General features: G+C 40.7%; 1 protein-coding gene across 4 annotated transcripts in view; it reads left to right on the plus strand.

Moving 5' to 3' along the window:
• LOC132870997 (gastrula zinc finger protein XlCGF26.1-like) overlaps positions 1-22,454 on the plus strand; it is a 109,069-nt gene that overhangs the window by 8,743 nt on the left and 77,872 nt on the right. The gene's annotated exons all lie outside the window — the stretch shown is intronic.

The following is a 22,454-nucleotide window of genomic DNA, read 5'->3' on the forward strand; positions in this document are numbered from 1 at the left end:
TGTTAAACTGAAAAGTCTGACAATAAAAAGCCTATTAGTACCAGAAGCTTTGTCCTGCCGTCCTCTGTGCTCCACCCACACTTCAGAGAGCTCTACATCGCCATTTTCTCTTCTTCGTTTGTTCCTCCTGACCTCTTCTGCTGCTCGCTACTACTGTTGTCATGCCGACCGAGGCTGTTGTGTTTCCCGCTTGCGGTCTCGTCACTCATCACTTCCGGAAGTAGCTCAACAACTAGCTCGATAGGGTATACATGCACAAAGTAGCTAGGCAGAAATCACATAAACTAGGTCGTGTAGCTCGATTCCGAGAAATCAAGTTCGGTTCAATTTCAGCCGAATTAAGGTGTATACATGGCATTTTGAACTTCGATTTCAGTCGAGCAATGGCAGAAATTCGATTCTCTCTATGTGCATGTAAACGTAGTGACTGTAACAATGGTCCAGAGTGTTGGTGTCCCTGGTGGGACACTTAATGTGCTGTTTATATTTTGGCAGTTCGTGGCTGAGGTTTGCTCTGTTAAAGTCCCCCAAAACAATGAGCAAAGAGTCCGGGTGTTTTTTCTCCACGTTGTTTATCTGGTCAGCCAGGTGTTGTAATGCCTCATTTATACACACTTGAGGGGGGATGTAAACTCCAACCAGAATAAACGAGGAAAACTCTTGCGGAGCATAAAACGGTTTGCAGTTTATGAATAATATCTCCAGATGAGGACTGCATGATTTATTTAGAACTGTGACATCAGTACACCAACCTTCGTTAATATAAAAGACTCCGCCTCCCCTCGTTTTCCCCGTGAGCTCCGTTTCGCGGTCCGCTCGGTGAAGGTGAAATCCAGGCAGGTGGAGAGAAGTGTCCGGGATGTGCTCACCGAGCCAGGTTTCGGTGAAGCACAAGGCAGCAGATCTGTTAAAATCTGTGTTGATTGTGTTGAGGAGCAGCAGTTCATCCATCTTATTGGCCAGAGAGCGAACGTTAGCCAGGTGAATAGACGGGAGCGCAGTGCGAAACCCCCGCTGCCTCAGTCTGACGAGTGCGCCGGCTCGCTTCCCCCGGTGTCTTCGGCGTAATCCATAGAGAGCTCCTGCTCCCTCAACAAGTAACTCTGAAAAACTTTCTGGATTGATGAAAGCCGATGAAAGAACTTTACTGGTGGTTAATCCAACGTTTACGAGTTCTTCTCTGGAGTATGTGACAGAGTATATAGTATTTAATCTAGTTCCCATGGGAAATTTATTTTATCTATACATTACTAATATAATGTATGTAGCCTCGAAAAATAAGTCTACCCAGTTAATAAGTAACGGAATTATTTACAGGTCCCCGGGGCCATATTCGGAGTTTCTTTCTGAATTTGCAGATTTTTTCTCAGACCTGGTTATTTCCTTAGACAGAGCTTTAGTTGTCTGAGATTTTAATATTCACGTTGATAACCCAGAAGACCCTTTGAAAACAGCGCTTGTTTCCATTTTGGTTTCAGTAGGGCTTAATCAGTGTCATAGGACCGACCCATAATGGTGGTCACGCTCTTGATCTAATACTAATGTTTGGGTTAAACATAGAAAATATAGGTCACACTTCCACAGTCTGAAGTTATCGCCGATCATTATCTCATCTCATTCAAAATATGTCTGAGTAATAATATATGCACCTCACCACACTACTGTATTAAACGTACATTCATGTTAGCTACTGCACAGAGCTCTATAAATGATCTCCCAGAGTTATCAACTTTGATTGGGTCACTGTCAGCCCCTGCAGAACTTGATCAGGCAACTGAATGCTTAGAGTCAACGTTTTGCCATACTTTAGATAATGTAGCTCCTCTTAAAAGGAAATAATTCAAGAGAAAAAACTAGCACCCTGGTATCACGATGACACTTGCACTTTAAAACTGACCACTCGAAAATTGGAAAGTAAATGGCATCAAACAAAATTGGTAGCATTCAAATTAGCTTATAAGGAGAGCTTCCTGCAGTATAGAAAATCTCTTAGTGCTGCTAGATCAACATATCTCTCCTCCCTAATAGAAGATGATGATAATCCTAGATTCCTATTTCATACTGTAGCAAAATTAACCAGGAGTGAGACCACTATAGACACATGCACACCTGCAGTATGAAGTAGCAACGACTTCATGAATTTTTTTTCAAGGACAAAATTGAAACTATCCGACAAAAAATTGAAACTACTAATTTAAGGTCAGACAATGTGAACCTGTAGTTAACGATATAACTGTATCAGATCAGCAATTAGAATGTTTTACTCCCCTTAGAGAAATTGAACTACTTTCATTAATCTCATCAAAATCCTCAACTTGTGTACTAGATCCCTTATCTACACATCTATTCAAACAGATAATACCTGAAGTAATTGAACCACTTTTAAAAATAAATTCTTCTCTAAGGATTACAGTGTTTCCCACAGAAATTTTGGAGACTATGGGGGCAGCCCATGGGGGGGGGGGCATGGCGTGCATGGCGCGCGTGCCCGGTTGAATTGCAGGGGTGCGTGGGGGTTGTTTAGCCTCCTAATACTACTAAACTAAGACTAACAAAGAACAAATTCGTTGGTATTGGTTATGCACCTTGTATTTTATTTTAGCATGTTGCTACAGAGGGCAGTCCTACAAGAACATATTACAGATAGCAACAAACCAAACCAAAAATCCTACAATACTTCACACCCTGAACTCCTACAAAACAAGGACTTCTAGCTCTGCTGTATGTCAGAAGTGACCCTGACAAATGCCTGCCCTATTTACAAAGACCGCACCCTGCACTTGTGCATTTGATTTTTCTTGGCTTTGAGAAAGAGTTCGAGTGCCCTTTCATAATTTATATCTTCTGGTTGTGGCCCGTTAATGGAAATCCTCAAGCAGGCGGCCAGGTGCTCTCCTTGCAGTCTGTTCCGAAGGTCTGTTTTGACCTAAAATGGCAAACAACTTGTTCCTACAATGAATCATGTGATTTGTAGAGCTCACTCTGAAATATTTAATTAAGTGAAAGTGAGATTGAACTTAGGTGGGATTTGAGCATAAAAACAATGGGTACATGTAAATTGAAATTCACATCACTGGTTTACCTGCAGATGTCCTTACCCTGTTCATTGTGGAAAAGTCTCTTTCACAATTCACGCTCGACACCGGCACAACAAGGGCAATCGCTGCTAAGTGGCTGAGTAATGGATATATCTGCCCCCATTCATCGCACTCACTTGCTAGGAGTGTTATACCAATTTGACATCCTGACAAAGACAGCAAGCAGTTGATGTTAGGCCTACCTCAGTCACTACCTCTTTTTACGATCCCTCTTTTTGAAATAATTCAAAATGCTCATGATCTGAATTAACAAAACAAATTTAGCATCAGTTTAATAAGGATAGGAGATTTTCTGTTACAGCTGTAGCGTCTACAATAAGGCTGACATCGTCAGCTGACATTCAACGCGTTGCATTAAGGCCTACGTTAGTGGAGAAACACTCTTCATCAGTAAATTTGAAAACGATCAAATTCGAGTCAAGAAGTTAATTTAATTAAGTAGGTAACTCGCATTACATTCCCTTAATTATGTGGCCTAATAGCTTCACCTTTAGAAGGTAGCCTATTAAAAAAGGCTAAAAATAATTTAACGTCTTCCGTCTCACCAATAACAAATCGCGTTAAGGTAGGGCTGGGCACCGAAATTCGGTTCCTTCATGGCACCGACCGAAATGTTACGGTTCTTCTGGGTATTGAAATATGCCTCGCCTTTCGGTTCCACGTTTCGGTTCCCACAGGTTAATCACGTGTAAAGTGGAGTGGGCTCTGATCCGTGCTGGCGTGCTTATGACCCGATAATGCCACCTGTGATTGGCTGAAACGTTCGCGTGCATGAATAAGCATGTTTCCCATGTTGTAAGGGACACTACTTTGTTGCGTCGTCAATGCCTACAAAATGCTGAAGTCGAAAGCTTGGTTATATTTTAGCAAGCGCGATAACAATACTGCGCGGTGCAATATATGTGATAAGAGCATCACCTGCAAGTCAGGCAACACTTCAAATTTCCTAAAGCATTTGACGGTGCATGGAATAAATCTGAGAGCGGAGAGTTGCACCGTCTTCTCTCACACACCAACTTGTGCACCTTCGCCACCCCCGACTTCTCTGCAGGATGTTTTACCACCAGACTCGGGTTCATCTGAAAGTACCGAGCACAGCGTCGTGTCTGATAGTTCATCTGGTAAGTTGTTCCGTGAATTCCGTTGAACTGCTTTGTTTGTCACGGTAAGAGCTAGGCTGTTGTAAGTTTATGTATAGCTAACGGTACAGTAAGATATTAGCGCCTAACTTTGTTTAATGGCTATGTAACTAGCCAAGTGAAAAGTTATCTAAATGCTAGCTTTTAAAATGTGCTCCATCATTGGGTAGGCTGCCTACGTGTGCGCGTGCATGAGTGTTATTTAAAAAAAAATATTCACCTCCCCCTAGTCTCAAAAACTTAACGTATAAAACCTTCACAGTAAAGATGGGATTTATGGCTCTTTGATGGGATCCGCATCTTTGTGATCCGTTCTTTGAAAAGAGCCGTTCAAAAGACTGGCTCATTTGGCTCTTTTTAAATATTTATTCAGTTTTAAGAAGACAGCGTCTAAAGAAGCCAGATCCCTCTGCTTAGACAGTGACATCAGTATTTCTGGACATACCTTTTATATAAAACAACCTAGACTTACATTATTGTAACCCCTAAATGCTCATAAATAACCATTAAAAAAAACAATGAGGGCTTCAATGAATGTCCATGCAGAATGGCTTTTCTGTAAAAAAAAAAAAAAAGAACCCACTCAAGAACATAGTTATCAAGAACGCAAGAATATTTGATAGAAGAACACTTTTTTTACAAAAATACTTAAGTCTGAGATACAAAATAGATACAACTACAACAAATATAACACAAGAACTAGTTATCACACAAGAACATTTTAATAGAAAAAAACAAACTTTCTATATTAAAAATATTGAAATTGTAACAAAAATAGATACAACTAAGCAGTCAGATAAATAAAGTTATAACAAGAACACAAATTATTTTAATAGGAAAAAACAAACTAATGCAAAAAATATATTAGAAAAATAGATACAACTAGACAAACAGATAAATAAATAAAATACACAAAAATAGAACAAACAAAATGACGATAGAATAAATTAAATGAACGTCCGTGCAAAGTAGTTTTCCCACAATATTATCATTAATATCACACAACATTATAAACTATATACAAAACAATTTTAACTATTAGGCAAACAGATAAAACTTGAATAAATAAAAGGCAAATGCTGTTTAGCCTACTTCTTGTCCTTGGGCAAATTTGCATTAAGGAACACAAGTTCTTTCCCTAACTCGGTGAAGGGAGGAGGCGTAAAGGAGGAGCTTTTTCATCTGAAACACAGTACAGAAAAAGAATGACAGAAAGAACAGCTCCCCCAGCTCGAGACTCTGTTCTCATCGTTCATGCCTAGGAGCCGTTCAAAAGAATCGGTTCGTTTGCGAACGTCACAACACTACTTCACAGCCTCTGCCCAGGTCCCTGATGTGAGGAGGAAAAGGCAGGCAGCTACCGTAAATCCATTCACACTAGCAGAAAAGGCCAAAATGACCAAAGAAAAACAAGCCGAGTGCTACAGGGCAGTGACACAGTTTGTGGTGAAAGGTTTGCTGCCTTTTTCTACAATGGAGACTCCGTGGTTTAGGTAAGTTGGCTGGACAGGATATTGTTGAATAAATCCTTCATTTATATTTATCTGTTATCCTTTATCTTTATCTAAATTTAAGCCTAGATGTATTTTAAGTGATGTGTTTTTAAGCAATGAGAACATAACTGTTATTTTTGATGTTTTGTCTAATGTTTGTCAATTAGGGAGATAAGAACCCTTAACCCCAGGTATCAGCCCCCCAGCAGAGACATGCTGGCAAACACATGCATACCTGCCTAGCATGCAGCCGAGAAGGAAAGGGTCAAGACAGATTTGAAAGACGTCAGGGATGTGGCTGTAACCGCGGATGAGTGGTTCTGAGAAGGCTGATGTGTTAATTTTCTTGAAGAAAAACTGTTGATTACATTGGCGTGTGTGTGTGTTGTGAATATGATAGTGTGTGTTGGTGTTCTTTTTGCACTGGAAATAACTTGAATAAATATACTCCAATATGTGCAACAGAATGTGTAATGAAATTTTTATTTTTTCCAGGATTAATATTATAAATTAGGAATCGAAAAAGGTACCGTTCAGGAACCGATATCGAAATGAAGCTATCGGAACCGGAATCGAAAAATTTTGATCAATACCCAGCCCTACTAGCACTAATTCTCAAAAGTGGCATAAAAGTTCGCTCTCTGTTAGAATAGACTACTTTTCCCTTTTAACATGTACATGCAGACCTAGATTAGTTTATCACTGCTGTCACTTCACGTCTCCATCACTTGGATAGACTGCACACATACAATGTCAAGCGGGAAGCACTTCGCCGGTGAATTTGGAAACGACCTGATCCTGGTAGGATGATAAAGTTAATTTGACGAATTAGATAACTACGTAGGGCTAACTAATATTGCCTCAAAATAGCCTACTGTTGCCTTACAGAAAAGGTAGGTTTGCCAGTACGAAATGGACAAAGTAATTTTACTGAAACAATACACTTAACGTCATCCATCAATCATTCCCCCCAGGATTTCGCGGGCCTTTTTTGTGATTGTTGTTGATTGTTGATGGGCTAAAATGTCTGATGTTGCGGGGGGGTTTCCAAAAAATTGTGATGAAAGTTGCGGTGTTTTTTAGGTTTTTTATTGTGATTACATTGCGGGAGGAAGTGAAAGTTGCGAGAAATTGTTGCGATTTTCTCTTTTTGTGATTAAAATTGAGTGATATGTTAAATATTAAGTTATTACTGAAAAACCATTGATTAAAAAAAACAAAGACCTGAGAAATGGTCCTATAAACAACTTTACCAGTATAAAAGATTACCAGGACTACAAAAATGCAGAAAAATAGGCTTTACTTATCCAAATGCACCTGTTGGTTCAAAAGTTAAAGTGCATAGAACCTCACAGCACAACATGAAGTTACCTTAAAATATAATATAAATGCCTCAGCTTTCATGTAAGAAAAACTGTGTGCAGGCAGTCTCTCCTGAAGAGTAAATTAAACAATAATTATAAATTAATAAAATAAATGGCTCAGGCTTCAGAGAAGGAAAAAAAAAACAATTTGAACAGAATCTCACAGTATGATGCTGAAGCTGCCTAAACAATGGAAAATAAAATACCATTTTGGCAAAAACATTGGCATTCATTAATTTCTTGTATTAAGTAAAAAAAAAAAAACTAAAGTGCACACAGTCCTTCACTGTAAACATAACACACTTTCAGTAACAGAATTTAAGCCTATATAAACACTGACTCGCACATGCAGTGTTGCCAGATACTGCTGACGTTTTCCAGCCTAAAATATGTTCAATACCCACCAAAATGCACTTAAAACCGCTCAATTGGTCGGGAAACCGCCCAATCTGGCAACACTGCGCACATGCTGCTTCTCTTGAACGTATACACGGAAGTAAGGCGGAAGGTAGTTTGTCGACGTCACCAAGACGACGATTGGTCAAATTTGCGGGAAAGTTGCTGTGATTGGATACAATTGCAACACCGCCCTGAATTTGAGGGGATTGGTTGAATTTGCAAATCGCAACATGGCGAAATCCTGGAGGGTCTGATCAATGCGCTCTCCATACGCCTATAAAGCACAATAGCGTAGCCTAAATGTCACCTTCTCAATCGTGTCCAAGGCTACATAAAGTTGTATAAAATTACCTTAACATGTAGATGCAGACAGGATGTAGCTTATCAGAGTTGTCTCCTCACGCTGTCTCAGATAGGCAACGCACGCAATGTCAGGCTGGGTGCGTCAGTGTCGCCATGTGTGCAGGTGGGCTGGTGCGGACTGAGACTATGGCGGCCCAAATTAGACTGTGGCGGGCCGCCATAGTCTCTTCAATGTGTGGGAAACACTGGGATTAGCTATGTACCCAAATCCTTTAAACTTGCAGTTATCAAACCCCTGATTAAAAAACCTGACCTTAATCCCTGTCAGCTGTTCAATTATCAGCCAATATCAAACCTCCCCTTTATCTCCGAGATCCTAGAAAAAGCTGTGGCACAGCAGTTATGCTCATATTTACAAAGGAATAATATCCATGAAATGTATCAGTCAGGATTTAGACCTCATCATAGCACAGAGACAGCTCTGGTTAAAGTAGTAAATGACCTACTGTTGGCGTCTGATCAGGGCTGTGTCTCACTGCTTGTGTTGCTTGACCTTAGTGCAGCATTTGATACCATTGATCATTCCATTCTTCTGGATAGACTAGAAAATGTTGTGGGAGTTAAGGGAACGGCCCTCTCCTGGCTCAGCTCTTATTTAATTGATTGCTATCAGTATGTTGATGTAAATGGTGATTTTTCTAGACATACTGAGGTAAAGTTTGATGTTCCACAAGGTTCTGTCTTAGGCCCACTGTTTTTTTTTTTAAATGTAACCTTTGGGTGATGATATTCATAAGCATGGTATTAGTTTCCACTGTTATGCTGATGACACACAGTTGTACGTTTCTGCAAAACCAGGTATGAGACACACCAGCTCAATCGAATTGAGGAATGTGTGAAGGACAGACACTGGATGCTTATTAACTTCCTTCTGCTTAACTCGGACAAGACTGAAGTACTTGTACTAAGGCCACATGCAGCGAGAAGTAGGTTTTCTGATCACACAGTAACTCTGGATGGCCTTTGTTTCTTCACGTGCAGCAGTAAAAGACCTCGGGGTGATTATTGATGCCAGTCTTTCATTTGAAACTATCAGTCTGTTTCTCTACATATTGCTTCCTTTCAGCAGGCTTCAGGGTTTTGAAATAATCTGCCATGTCTCCAGACCAGCCACTGTCTCCTCCCCCCAAAAAAAAATCTCACACAGGTTTTTCAAGTCAACTGTTGTCAATAAATCATAAATAAAACACCTCAAATTTGTTTAAGTCGTTTGTCACTCCACTTTATTCTCGTGGGTTCCCCCCCCAACCATGAGTTTGTTGTATTTCAGATATGGCAAAGAGTGCTATTACTTCCGGTAGTGGTGACGTCAGTGGTAGTGGTCTATTGAGCTCCAAGCCTCTGATCCCTGGAGAGGGAGAACTCTGTCTAGCAATTAGCTCTGGCAGTAACGAAGCCTGTTACTTTAACTCAAGGCTAAAGGCCCAACTCGCAAAGCTCTGCATCCTGTTTTTGTTCTGGTTTTATTCTTAAAGTTGTGACCAGAAGTGATTTATATCCCCACTGCTTTGATGCTTCTTTCAGGATGCTATTCTCGCTGCTATTCTTCATCCGTCATGCTGTGTACAAAGTACAACTGTGTTTCCTGGAAATTTATAGTTTTAACATGAAGTCTGTTTTGTTGAAGTTAGCAGCTGTTCACTGATGGAGACTTGAGTGTAAAACTATTCAGAACAACTGCAGTCTTAGTTATCATGATTGTAGTCCTTACCTGTCATAGAAGATGGCTCTGGACACACTTAGTTTTGCTAAGTGTGTCTCTTGACAGTCCATACAAGGTCATCGTCCACAGGGGCAATGCAATGAGACTCCAACCAGATGTAGGGCATCAGGATGGATCAGGCAGGTCTGAGGGGCAGGAGGAATGGAGGCCATTTTGTCCAACGAACATTTCGTTCAATAGCTAAGACGTTTCGTCCAAAGCCTTTTTCATATGCACTATTAATTATTTTATATTTCTTATATTTGTTTGAAAAGAGGAGGAATTCTCAATGGAATTTCAGCGTTTCCCACAGACCAAGTAGCAATTTGTGGTGCTCCACTGTGCCGATGAGGGAATCGTGCGCGGTGGTGTTGTGGCGGTCAGTGGAGTCGGTCATTGGGGTGTATGCAAAGTGTTTACAGCGGGCGGTGTTCAAACACACAGTATTTTTCTTCAGAGTCACCTGCTGGGACTATTTTAAAGCTACAAGAAGCATTTGAGATTATTCAGTTCAATCTAAATTATTTTAAGTTCTTTAAGAGAAGACAGCTAAAACAATTTTTTCCAGAACCCTGCCTGGTTTCATTCCTCGACCCAACTTTACATTACAGGGCAGGCCATTAGTTTGCTGGGCTTGATGTTGGTGGAAAACCTGTCTTTTAAATTTATGAAAATTACTCACCAAAATTGAAGTTCAAGTTTAGTTTTTACTAGAGATGCTCCGATTGCAATTTTTTGGGCCGATTCCGATTTTCCATGGAGTGTGACCTGCCGATACCGGTTTCATTTTTTCAAACCACTTCACAGCACACACAAAGACTATTTTCTTTTTATCTTTTCTTTAATAGAACATTCTGCCAGATTTTCAATAATAAATTTTCAAAACCTCAAAGGTTGAAAACAAACAAAGACATTGTTCTTTGTAAAATCTTTCTTCATGTTTGGTATTAACATATTAATTCCTGAAATAGGAAATTCACACAAACATATTTTTTCTTTTCCCATCCAATATCTTGCACAAAAACAACTTCCCCCTCATATAATATTTGCCAACTGCTATGGAACACACTTTCATAAGCCTATTTAGATCTGAAAACTTATGCCTTATAGAACAACCCATTTCTTCATTCAATATCAAAATACAAAAATAATTTCCAGTCATACTTATACCATAGCCATTCTATCATCTTTGTCAAATGTGTATTTGTAGAGTAATTTCCAATGGAATCCAGTGCAACCAAGGTTGTAAAACAAAGAAATGTTTTTTTTCTCTCTCTCTCTTTGTACAAATCTAACTAGATGTTTGGTAATAGGCTAACATATTAATTCCTGTAATGGGAAAGTCACACAACCACAAACATTTTCTTCTTTTCACATCCAATATCTGGCACAAAAAAAAAATTCACTATATTTGGATATCCAAATATAGTGAAATTTTTTTTTTAATGGCGCACGCGCCGGAGCTCGTTCGGCGTGCAGGACTGACACTGTTCTGCGCAAGCGCAACACAATCGCACTAGAAAGCATGTTCAAGCTGCCAGTGTAGCTGCAGTCTTTTTTTTAGTTACAAATTATGAGTATTTCCATTTTCATCTCTATGTGATACACAAGTTTTGATCGGCAGAAAATCGGCATATTTTGACCGGCCGGTCGCCGGTCATGGCCGATCACGTGAAAATCGGCCGATTCCGATCGGCAGCCGGTCAATCGGTGCATCTCTGGTTTTTACCTTATTTTTTTGCCTTTTTGGTGGCAATCTTTCAATCATTCTTTAGTTGACATTCAAGGAATAAATTGCAAAAAACAAGCTGGAGGTTTTTATTTTAAATATTGAACTCAGCACTTACCTCAACCAATACTAAAATGAAATACATAGTATAGGGTAACAACAAAATAATAAAATATAATTAGATGTAAGAAACCACTTAAGGTAACACCAAGGCAACTAACAATAATGAAAAAGCATTACCCTAATTGGTGCAAAGCCTGCATGCCCTATCAGAACATTTAATTCTGCGTGGCTTCCTGAAAAAAAAAAACCTCAAGTGCTCTATCGTAAGGGAAGTCATTGCTGAAGCGGGATAAACGGGATAATGCAATAAGGCCGGTTCCTTGCGTCAAGCTGCTACTGTATGCATCAAAATTGGTTTATAGCCTGACTCAGGGATGTCCGTTTCATGTAAGCCAAGAAGGCTATGATAAAGCTCATCACGAGCACAACGTAGGCTACCTTTTAAAATAAGGGGTCGGAAGGCGAATCGGGAAGGCTGTGTTATTTTTCATTAGCCTAACAGGCCTACTTGCAGTCCGGGTATATGCGCAACGGCAGGCCTGTGTACACGCCTCTCTGTGTCTGTCTCTCTCTCTCTGTCTCTGTGTGCGGGTGTGCGCGCGTGTGTGAACGAAAAGAAAGAGCACTATGAATGAATGGAACGATACGCAACGGAATTTTTTTTTTTCAAAATCGCGAGTCTGATTGTGTGGCGATAGGAATCCATTGTGTGGCGCTGCGCCACACAATGGTCTATGTATGGGAAACCCTGAATTTGACCAATGCGAAACACATTTTTGCAGCGTGTAGTTTAACCATCTGCCACTCACCAACTGCGAGTTGTGAAATCTAATGGCGAGTCAAGAGCGTCCTAGGCTCGCCTTTCTTTGCAAGTGTGGTCAAAGCGATGGGTTCCTATCTAGTATTCATGTAAAAATCCAATAAATATTTGACAAAACTCTTTCCTTGCGCATGTTGGGGGCCACCATTGCAAAATGAAAACAAAACCAGAAATGATGGGAATCAGTGAGTGTCAACTTTGGGCATGTTCACCACATATAAAATAATCGATAGTGTGTATGAAAAAGGGTTTGGACAAAATGTCTCAACTATTGGATGAAATGGCATTGGACGAAATGATCAAAGTGTCCTGATCCCGGCAGGAGAGGTCAGCATCTTAATGGTGTCTGAGGAGAGAGCAAGAGAGAACAGGTTGTTGGGTATGCCTGGTGTCACCTAATGAGTAGCAGTATACATTTTGCAGTGGCAAAATTGTGGGATGCTGGCAAGACTGGCAGCATAATTAAAAGGGAGCCCTGGGACATAAAGCAGCCAGCCACTCCACTGTCAACAAACCTGAGTGAATGTGTGAGAGTGGGAGGTGACAGCATCCATACATCCCAGTTTACCAAAACACTCTATGCCTGAGGACCCTCCAGATCTACTCCTTTACCTCATTAAAAAAACTATTAACAAAAGGCTTGACTAAACAGAGATCTTTTCAGCGGAGACTTAAACACTGACACTGTGTCTGAGTCCTGAACGCTACTTGGAAGGCTGTTCCATATCGGTGGGGCTTTGTAAGAAAAGGCTCCGCCCCCTGATGTAGCCTTCACTATATGAGGTACCAGCAGATAGCTTGCACCTTTTGATCTAAGTTGGCATGGTGGGTCAAAAAGGACCAGACGTTTGCTCAGGTACTGTGGTGTGAGACTATTCAGTGCTTTAAAGATGAATAGTAGTATTTTATAAACACTGCAAAATTTGATTGGGAGCCCATGCAGTGTGGATAAGACGGGGTGATGGGGTCATATTTTCTAGTTCTAGTAAGGACTCTTTCTGCTGCATTTTGAACTGACTGGAGCTTGTTTATGCACTTATTGGAACATCCAGACAGTAAGGCATTACAATAATCCAACCTGGAGGGAACAAAAGCATGAATTAGTTTTACTGCATCATGCAGTGACATTATATTTCTTGACTTGGCAATATTTCTGAGGTGAAAGAAAGCTAACATAATGTTATCAGAATGAGTTTCAAACAAAAGACTGGAGTCAGTGATCACACCGAGGTCTTTTACTGCTGCATGTGAAGAAACAAAGGCCATTGAGAGTTACTCTGTAATCAGAAAACCTACTTGTAGCTGCATGTGGTCCTAGTACAGGTACTTCCGTCTTGTCCGGGTTAATTAGAAGGAAATTCATAAGCATCCAGTGTCTAATGTCCTTTACACATTTCTCAATTTGCTATTGTGTCTCATCTGGCACCCAGTATGGTTTTCCGGCCTTGACCCTTACGCACAGAGATCCTTCCAGATTCTCTGAATCTTTTGATGATATTATGCTCTGTAGATGATATGTTCAAACTCTTTGCAATTTTACACTGTCAAACTCCTTTCTGATATTGCTCCACTATTTGTCGGCACAGAATTAGGGGGATTGGTGATCCTCTTCCCATCTTTACTTCTGAGAGCTGCTGCCACTCCAAGATGCTCTTTTTATACCCAGTCATGTTAATGACCTATTGCCAATTGACCTAATGAGTTGCAGGGCTCAAAATTCATATATTTTTTCACCAGCCAGCTGGACTAGTTACCTTCCAAAGTAACTAGCCAAGGTTGAGTTCCGGGAACATGGCGGAGTGAGTAGCAGCAATTTGCCCAGCTTTCCCAAGTCGGTTAAAATAAACCCACACATAAATGTAACTCAACAGATGAAAACAAGGTATGAGAGGAAAAGAGAAGAAGCCAGAGAATCAACAAGAAATTAAACAACTGTTTTGAACAACCCGAAATGGAAGAAATCTCCGAACACGAAGCTAACGCGAGTGAACACGGGATGGAAGACGCAGCAGAGAAAGTAGACGGTCATGGCGAGGTGGGGACGCTCTGTGCCGGGCTCACCATAGTAAGAAGTGACATAACAGAGCTTAAACAAGAGCTACGACATGAGTTTACCACACTCAAAGACAAACTGAAAAGAGAAGTGAAGGAAGAAATCAGCAACTTCCAACAAGAAATTGAACATAAGCTCACTGAGAAAAACAGCGAACTGCAGACACAAAAGATGAACATCACAGAAGTAGGGGTGGGCAAAAATATTGATACGGTGATATATCGTGATACTTTGTCTTCCGATTCAATATCGATACTCAATTTGAAATATCGATATTTTTTCAAATAATAAATCATGTTTCAGACTGGTTGTAAATCCAGTACGACTTCCGCACCTCCGCTCCGCAAGGTGTCGCTGTGCTGCTACCTCACTGCAAGGCACTCTTCGTCTTCTCTTTTTTTCCCGGTGGTTGCAGTGAGGGGGGGGAAAAAACAAGCAAGCATGGCTGTTAACGTAAACCTAGAGACGCCGCTGAACTTTAAGGCAGATATTTGGAGGCACTTTGGATTCCAAAGGAAAGGAGAAAAAAAAACAGTGAGCTGGACAAAGAGTACGCACTTTGCAAAACCTGTTTCGCTCCAATTAGATATTCAGGTAACACAACAAATTTGCGAACTTACTTAGCACGACACCACCCCGACATATTAGCTCAGCCGGAGCCACCGAAACCCGAACCGAAGCAAACTACACTGGACAGCGCCAAAGTCCTCCCGTCTACTTCAGTGATGTGTGACTTACTGTAACTGTGAACTTAATTTTGTCATTTAAGACCAAAGGCAAGAAGCTGCACTTTATTTTGCATTTTCAATTTTAGTGTGTGTGAGACACTGCATTTTATTTTGAGTATTTACTCAAAGTTCAGAAGAAACGTGATTCACTGAGCTTTCAATTCAGTTTCAGTGTGTGGACACTGACCCACACTGCACTTTGTTTCATCATTGTGCTCAGGGAGACTAAGATGCACACTGCACTTTTCAGTGTGTTCCAGACAGTGTGTTGTTCCTGCAAATATGTTGTAACTTGCGCTTGTATAGTTACAATAAAATGGTATGGATAATTTGAATTACATTGTTTTGACTCAGTTTGTCCCATGAATTATCACTATCATCTGATGTACATACAATTCAGATTTTAAGACTGCATAATGCAGTTTACATTTTTCAGTGAACTATGTAGAATATCGCAATATATCGCAATATCGTATCGTGACTCCAGTATCATGATGTGTATCGTATCGTGACTCAAGTATCGTGATGCGTATCGTATCGTGAGGTCCTTGGCAATACCCACCCCTACACAGAAGCCCAGATGCGCATAGAGGAGCTGGAAGAGCGGCAGGCGGATGCGAACGACACACTGACGCAGATGCGGGAGCAGACAGGTCGGATGCAAGAGATGATCACGGACCTCGAAAGCAGATCAAGGAGAAACAATATTCCTGTCTTAGGCATCCCGGAAGGGATAGAAGGGAGCTCCGCTGCCAATTACTTGGAACAACTACTAGGCACCGAACTCCAGCTGCCAGAAGGAACTAATCTCCAGATCCAAAGAGCACACAGAGCCCTCGCCCAAAAACCGGGACCGGGAGCTGTTCCCAGGTCAATTATAGTCAACTTTCTACAGTTTGAGATGAAGGAAATGATTTTAACGAAAGCGTGGCAGAAGAAAATACAGGTGGGCGGTAAACAAGTTTTCTTTGACCATGACTACCCTACTGAAATCATCCAGAAATGGAAGACACATGGGCATCAAAGTGTTAAAAGGGAATTCGTTTCCAGACATGGCTCACAAAAATACAAATTCACTGGAATGACTGTGTAAAGGTGTACCGGAGCACCAGAGAAGCTGCTCATGACATGGAGGAAAGGGGCTACACCGTGGACATGCCAGACCAGGACACCGGAGCTGTGACGGGAGGGGAGATGCGAGGAGCCGCAGGATGGCAGCAAGTGACGGAAAGAACGGAACCGAGATACAGCGAACCGAGCGAGAGGAAACCTACAAAACTATCAGTGGAAACCATAAAGAATGTTTTGCTTAAGAAAAGAGGCAACACCGAGGGTCAGAGAGAATACAGGTATGGACAAAGTACTAAGATAGGACAGAGGAAAAGATATGAGGAAAACCCTTAATCACAGCAAACATTATTTGAATATATCTCTGCACATTGAATGGGACTTTGTCCACAGTGTGGGTTGAAATGACTGATTCAAAGACTTACTTAATCTGAGTTAAGAACCGACTGGGAGAGGTCAGGTAATTTTAAGTTGGACTTGTCTAGACACTAGGAACACCACAAGTTGGGTTAGCTCTGGGCCTAGGAAGGGGCCCTCTCCTAGAGATGAGGATTTCCTCTTCACCCACCAACGGGGACTTGGGGAGGGAGGAACATCCCCCCCCCCTTCCACCTCTGGAAGTTTTCTTGTTTTTTGTTTCATGTTATGTTAAATGTTCAGAGAATTGGGGGCGTTGTGGCTCAGTTGGATAAGGCGCCATACCATAAATCCGGGGACCCGGGTTCGATTCCGACCCGAGGTCATTTCCTGATCCCTCCCCGTCTCTCTCTCCCACTCATTTCCTGTCTCAACACTGTCCTATACAATAAAGGTGAAAAAAGCCCCCAAAAATATCTTTAAAAAAATGTTCAGAGAATTTAGTTCAGAGTTGTCTGAGAGCACATTTTCTGAGAATAACAAAACAGAATGATGGCTAATATTGTCAAATTCATGTCGCTGAACGTAAATGGTCTCAATATGCCAATGAAAAGAGAAAGGGTTATGACGAAACTGAAGAAAGAAAAAGCACAAATCCTATTCCTGCAAGAGACCCATTTATCCCAGTCAGAGCATGATAAATTAAAAAGATACGGCTATAGGAACTTGTATTACAGTGCATATAAAGAGGGACACAGAAGGGGAGTTCTAACATTAATATCAAATGCAATTCAACTTGACTATGAAAAGGAACTCAAAGATAGAGAAGGGTCATTCCATGTCAATTCAACCAGGGCCTGTGCACTTAGGTCTCAAAAAATTCTGAAAAATCACCAGATGTGCCCATGTTACCTAGGAGAAACACTAAATTTATTTGAATGTAAGATGTATACTTTCCATGTTACAGCCAGTTTTACTGGGGGAGGGGGGTGTCAATTTTGTTCAGACTTTTTTTTTTTTGTCAAAGTTCACAAGCCCATAGCTCAAGGACTAAACCATGTAGGAGGCTCAAATTTTGCATGCTGGTACATAAATAGGAATAGTATGTAGCAAAACTGTCATTTTGGGTCTGGATGATCCTGCACGGTCATAGCACTCCCTCAAAGATGATCAAAATTTTATTGGAGTTTTTGGCTGTGCTCTGTTTAGGCCTTCAGAAGACACATTTTTACCCAACATAGGCTCTTGATTTTTTCCTTTATTGAGATAAGTAGAAACACTCTCAAAAAAAAGCAATAAACAGAAAGGAAACTCTATCAGTGTTTGAACAGAAGCCCTCACAAGTCTGACAAATCATTCTGGATGTCATTTTCAGAGCACCGTAACACCTTGTGGGAATGTGCACAGATTTTTTAAATATTTTTTCTTTATTCTCCAGGATCCCTTCTTTTTAAAAACACCAATTTGGCTTGTCTTACTCGAATCTTTTTTATTTTCCACCCTGAACATGGGTAAAATGCACCATTGAGAGCAATATGTTTTCTATAACATTAACGTAAAGAGTAAATAACCAAAGGCCAATTTTGCCCTGACATGATCACCTGAGAGTGCCTGTGCAGGGGTGGAGGGATCCTTTTCAATTTCAATGATTCAGTGATTTTAGGGGCACCTGTGGTTGAGAGTAACCACAGGTGCCCCTAAAATCACTGAATCATTGAAATTGAAAAGGATACCTTTTACGAGGCAATAATTACAGTCATTCACAAACAAGGGAAAGATAAAGAGAACTGTGAGAATTATAGACTAGAGCCCTGCACTCCCGCGGGACCCGACGCAAAGCAGTGCGGCGTGGGACAAATTTTGAAAGCTCATTGCGGGCGGGAGGGGGAGTGCACAATGCGGGTGCGGGCGGGAGAGGTGATAAGCTGCAGTCCTGCTAACTAAAAACGTGTTTAAAATAAAATTTATAAATTATTAATTTATGTCTATCATATATAATTTGTGCTGGATTTTTTTTGGCATTAATAAAAACATTTTAAGATGCCTAAATTTGCGGATGTGGTCTAATCTCGCGTACGTTTCCGATTCCTTTCCGCTCTTCCGTGTTTGAGATCTCCGATCATGGCAGAAGAGCAGAGCTCCTCTAGTGAAGCTCACAGTGCTTCAGAAGCAAGTGCTGCTTTAAAAAGAGGTACATTTACCATTAAAAAGTCAAGAGTATTAGTCCTAAGTATTAAAAAGTATTTAAAAAAGTATTAAAAAGTATTAACTAGTATTACAAAGGATTGTGTATCGCACAGATTGTTCAATTTAAAGCTAGAAATAGACAGTGTATAATCTGAGGAGCTGGTTGTGGTTGCGCAGCACTTCATATGAGAGGAGAATGAAATCGCGGTTGGAATCATAACGCCACAGACTCGGGAGTGCGAGTGCACAAAGCGAGAGCTGTCGATCAAAGCGGGAGCTGTCAATCATGAGCACATGCAGCGCTCAACTTGGAATGTGTCAGCAGAATGTCAGAGTCTAAACAATAAACTTACAATAAATGAAGGCTCGGTCAGTGAAGAGCTCAGCTAAGCTCAGCATGTTTAATTCCCCAAGCCAATGACAAGAACTTTTGTGAGAAATAACGTGAACGTCTGCATCATGCGGGATTTGCGGGCGGGAGCGGGACAAAATATGGCAGGCGGGAGCGGGACTGAAAATCATAATTCTTGGCGGGAGCGGGACTGCACAATGCGGGAGCGGGCGGGAGCAGGACTGAAAATTCTGTCCCGCGCAGACCTCTATTATAGACCTATCTCATTACTAAACATAGATTATAAAATATATACAACAATCATCTCAAAACGATTGAACCCCTTCATAACAGAAATTATAGAGGAAGACCAAACAGGGTTTATAAAAGGGCGACAAATGCAGGATAACGTCAGAAGAACCTTGCATATTATAGCTCGAGCTCAACATAAAAAACAAAGCACTGTTTTTGTAAGCATAGATGCTGAGAAAGCATTCGACTGTGTAAATTGGAAATACTTGTATCAAGTGTAAGAACGATTGGGATTTAATAGTAAATCAGTACAATGTATAAAGACTCTATACCAACTGCCCACCGCTAGAATCAAGATAAATGGAAATCTGACTAACAAAATTAATTTACAGAGGTCAACCAGACAGGGGTGTTGCCTGTCCCCCACTTTATTCGCTGTTTCCGTGGAACCACTGGCACAGGCAGTCTGCCAGAATACAGAACTAGTGGGAGTTATGGTAAATGGAACAGAACATAAAATAGGACTTTTTGCTGACGACGTCATCACCGCCTTAGAGCAACCAACTAAATTACTCCCAGTACCGATGAAACTTTTAGAAACCTTTAGACACCTCTCGGGATATAAAATTAATATCTCAAAAATGCAGGTGTTATCGCTTAACTACATGCCACCGAGAGAGATACAGGAATCTTTTGATCTTAATTGGAGATACAGGAATCTTTTGATCTTAATTGGAGATACAGGAATCTTTTGATCTTAATTGGAGTTTAAAGAAAATTAAATATCTGGGGGTCTCCATTACTAAAGGATTACCAAAACTATATAAAGAAAACTACAACAAAATAACACGAGATACAAAAAGATATTCAAAAATGGTCCACTCTGACACTAGATCTCAGTTCGAGGATTGAAATAATTAAAATTTATGTACTACCCAAGCTTCTTTATCTGTTTCATTCTTTACCTATAGAGATCCCGCAAACCCAATTTGAGACCTGGGACAGGATGATATCAAGGTTTATATGGGCAGGCAAGAAACCCAGAATTAAGTATGGGACTCTCCAGCTGCCAAAAGACAGAGGGGGAATGGGTCTCCCAAAACTCGGGGAATATTTCTATGCAGCCCAGCTTAGATATTTGATATGCTGGTGTCAACCAGACTACACAGCTAAGTGGAAAGACATGGAAAAAGAGTTCAGAGGGCACCCAATTCAGAATGTGATTGGAGATAAAGAAGTATGCAACAAAATAAAGAAACAACTTGATCCGATTACATTGTTTACTTTGGAATTATGGTTTAGAATCGTTAAACATGGGATAAAGAAGGATAGTAATCTGTTAAGGTGGGTTGCATTTGATGATAACTTTAAACCAGCCACATACGACAAGGGATTTAAACAGTGGGAAACTAAAGGAATTACAGCATCGTGTACTCTAGAGAGAGATGGAGAGTTTCCAGAATATGAGCGACAAATATGATCTGGGTAAACATGAATTCTGTAGGTACTTACAAATAAGAGATTACTACAGGAAGGAAATCAGGACAAGTCCCTCCATGGTAGTGAATGGTGTGATACAAATCATAATCAATACGTATAAAGGCACAAAAGTCAGAATAATATCTTCACTGTACCAAAAATTGACAATAAGCAAAAATTCAACTAATTATATAAAAGAAAAATGGGAATTGGAGCTCAACACAAAAATCTCAGATAATGAGTGGCAGAATATGTGGAAAATACATCAAACATCCACCAATTCGCGGATATGGAGGGAATTCTCCTGGAAAAATCTAATTAGATTTTTTATCACACCCAAGGTCAAGAGTAAACATCTGAATGTAAACTTACCATGTTGGAGAGAATGTGGAATATTAAATGCAGACCATGCACATGTATTTTGGAAATGCCATGAGATACAGGTGTTTTGGAGAATTGTACATGTAACTCTGCAAGAGATACTGAGGTATGGCATTCCCATGAGCTGCACGGTACTCTTATCTGTGTAATTTCACAGAGGGCAATGTACACGCAGGAGATAAGTACCTTACAAAAATACTGTTAATAGCTAGTAAAAAGGCGATAACAAGGAAATGGGGCAAAGTGGATCTTCCGATCAGGAAACAATGGATAAAAATAATAGAGGAAATCTATATGTGGCAGTGGGGGCGTGGTCAAGCGCCGCTCTTGTTCCTTTCGGAGTGCGATGAGCGCCTGGTGCTGGCTTTGCTGAGCCATGGCGAGGGCATGGACCAGGTCGGCGAACGGGGAGGATTCCATGGGGCTGCTTGGTTGGTGCTCCACTTTTCCCGGGTTTCGGCACCACTGTAAACGTTCCCTGCGGGTGGGTGGAGCACAGAGGACGGCAGGACAGAGATCAGGGTGAACAGAAGGCTTTATTGCCGTACTTTTCAGTCTGACAATTTAAATAAATAATCAGAGACACACACACACTGTAGTCTCCTCTGGGGAAGCTCCCTTCCACTCTCACTCTCCCTCCTTAAATAGGGCGCGGTCACTGGGAAGACACACACAAACACAGGTTAATTGCCGTCAGGTGTAGTGATTCTGCCACTTACCTTCCCTGACTCCGCCCTCCTGTCACAGACCGGCGCTTGACCACGCCCCCGCTGCCACACTATACAATGGAAAAACTGACACACCATCTGAGATTGCAAGAAACACAGCTAGAAGACAAGTGGCTGAAGTGGACTAATTGGAGGACCTTGGATAGCGACAGACAAATGAAAAGACAATTGATAGAGGACGAAACTGCGAGAATTGATGGATAAAGAAGAATGTAGCTCCCAACAGGACAATTAGTATTACTACTTTATTATTATTATTATTATTATTATTATTATTATTATTATATCCTTTTGCTGTTGATGCTCCTTGTTGGTCTTAGGGATCGACCGATATGTTTTTTTTCAGGGCCGATACCGATTATTATGGAATTGGGATGCCGATAACCGATATGTGCAACCGATAAATGTAAACATTATAATTCACATGAAATTAAACATAGCACACACTGACACAGACCTTCATATCCATGAAATGTATGTTTAATTGTAAAATTGAACATGAAATTTTGTGCAGGGAGATGCCAGCAGCATTTGTGCAATAAAGTCAAACAGTTCGAATAAAATGAGAAATAAAATAATAATAAAATATTCACCAATAAAAAAATAAATCCCTCCTTACTATATTACAGCTCACCATTTTCAATGGAAAATAAATGAAAATACACTCTGGATTCTTTTACACTAAGAACTAAGTAAGACTTACCAACTTGAAGTAGTTTT

This window comes from Neoarius graeffei, chromosome 22, assembly GCF_027579695.1.
Source record: "Neoarius graeffei isolate fNeoGra1 chromosome 22, fNeoGra1.pri, whole genome shotgun sequence".
NCBI lineage: Eukaryota > Metazoa > Chordata > Actinopteri > Siluriformes > Ariidae > Neoarius > Neoarius graeffei.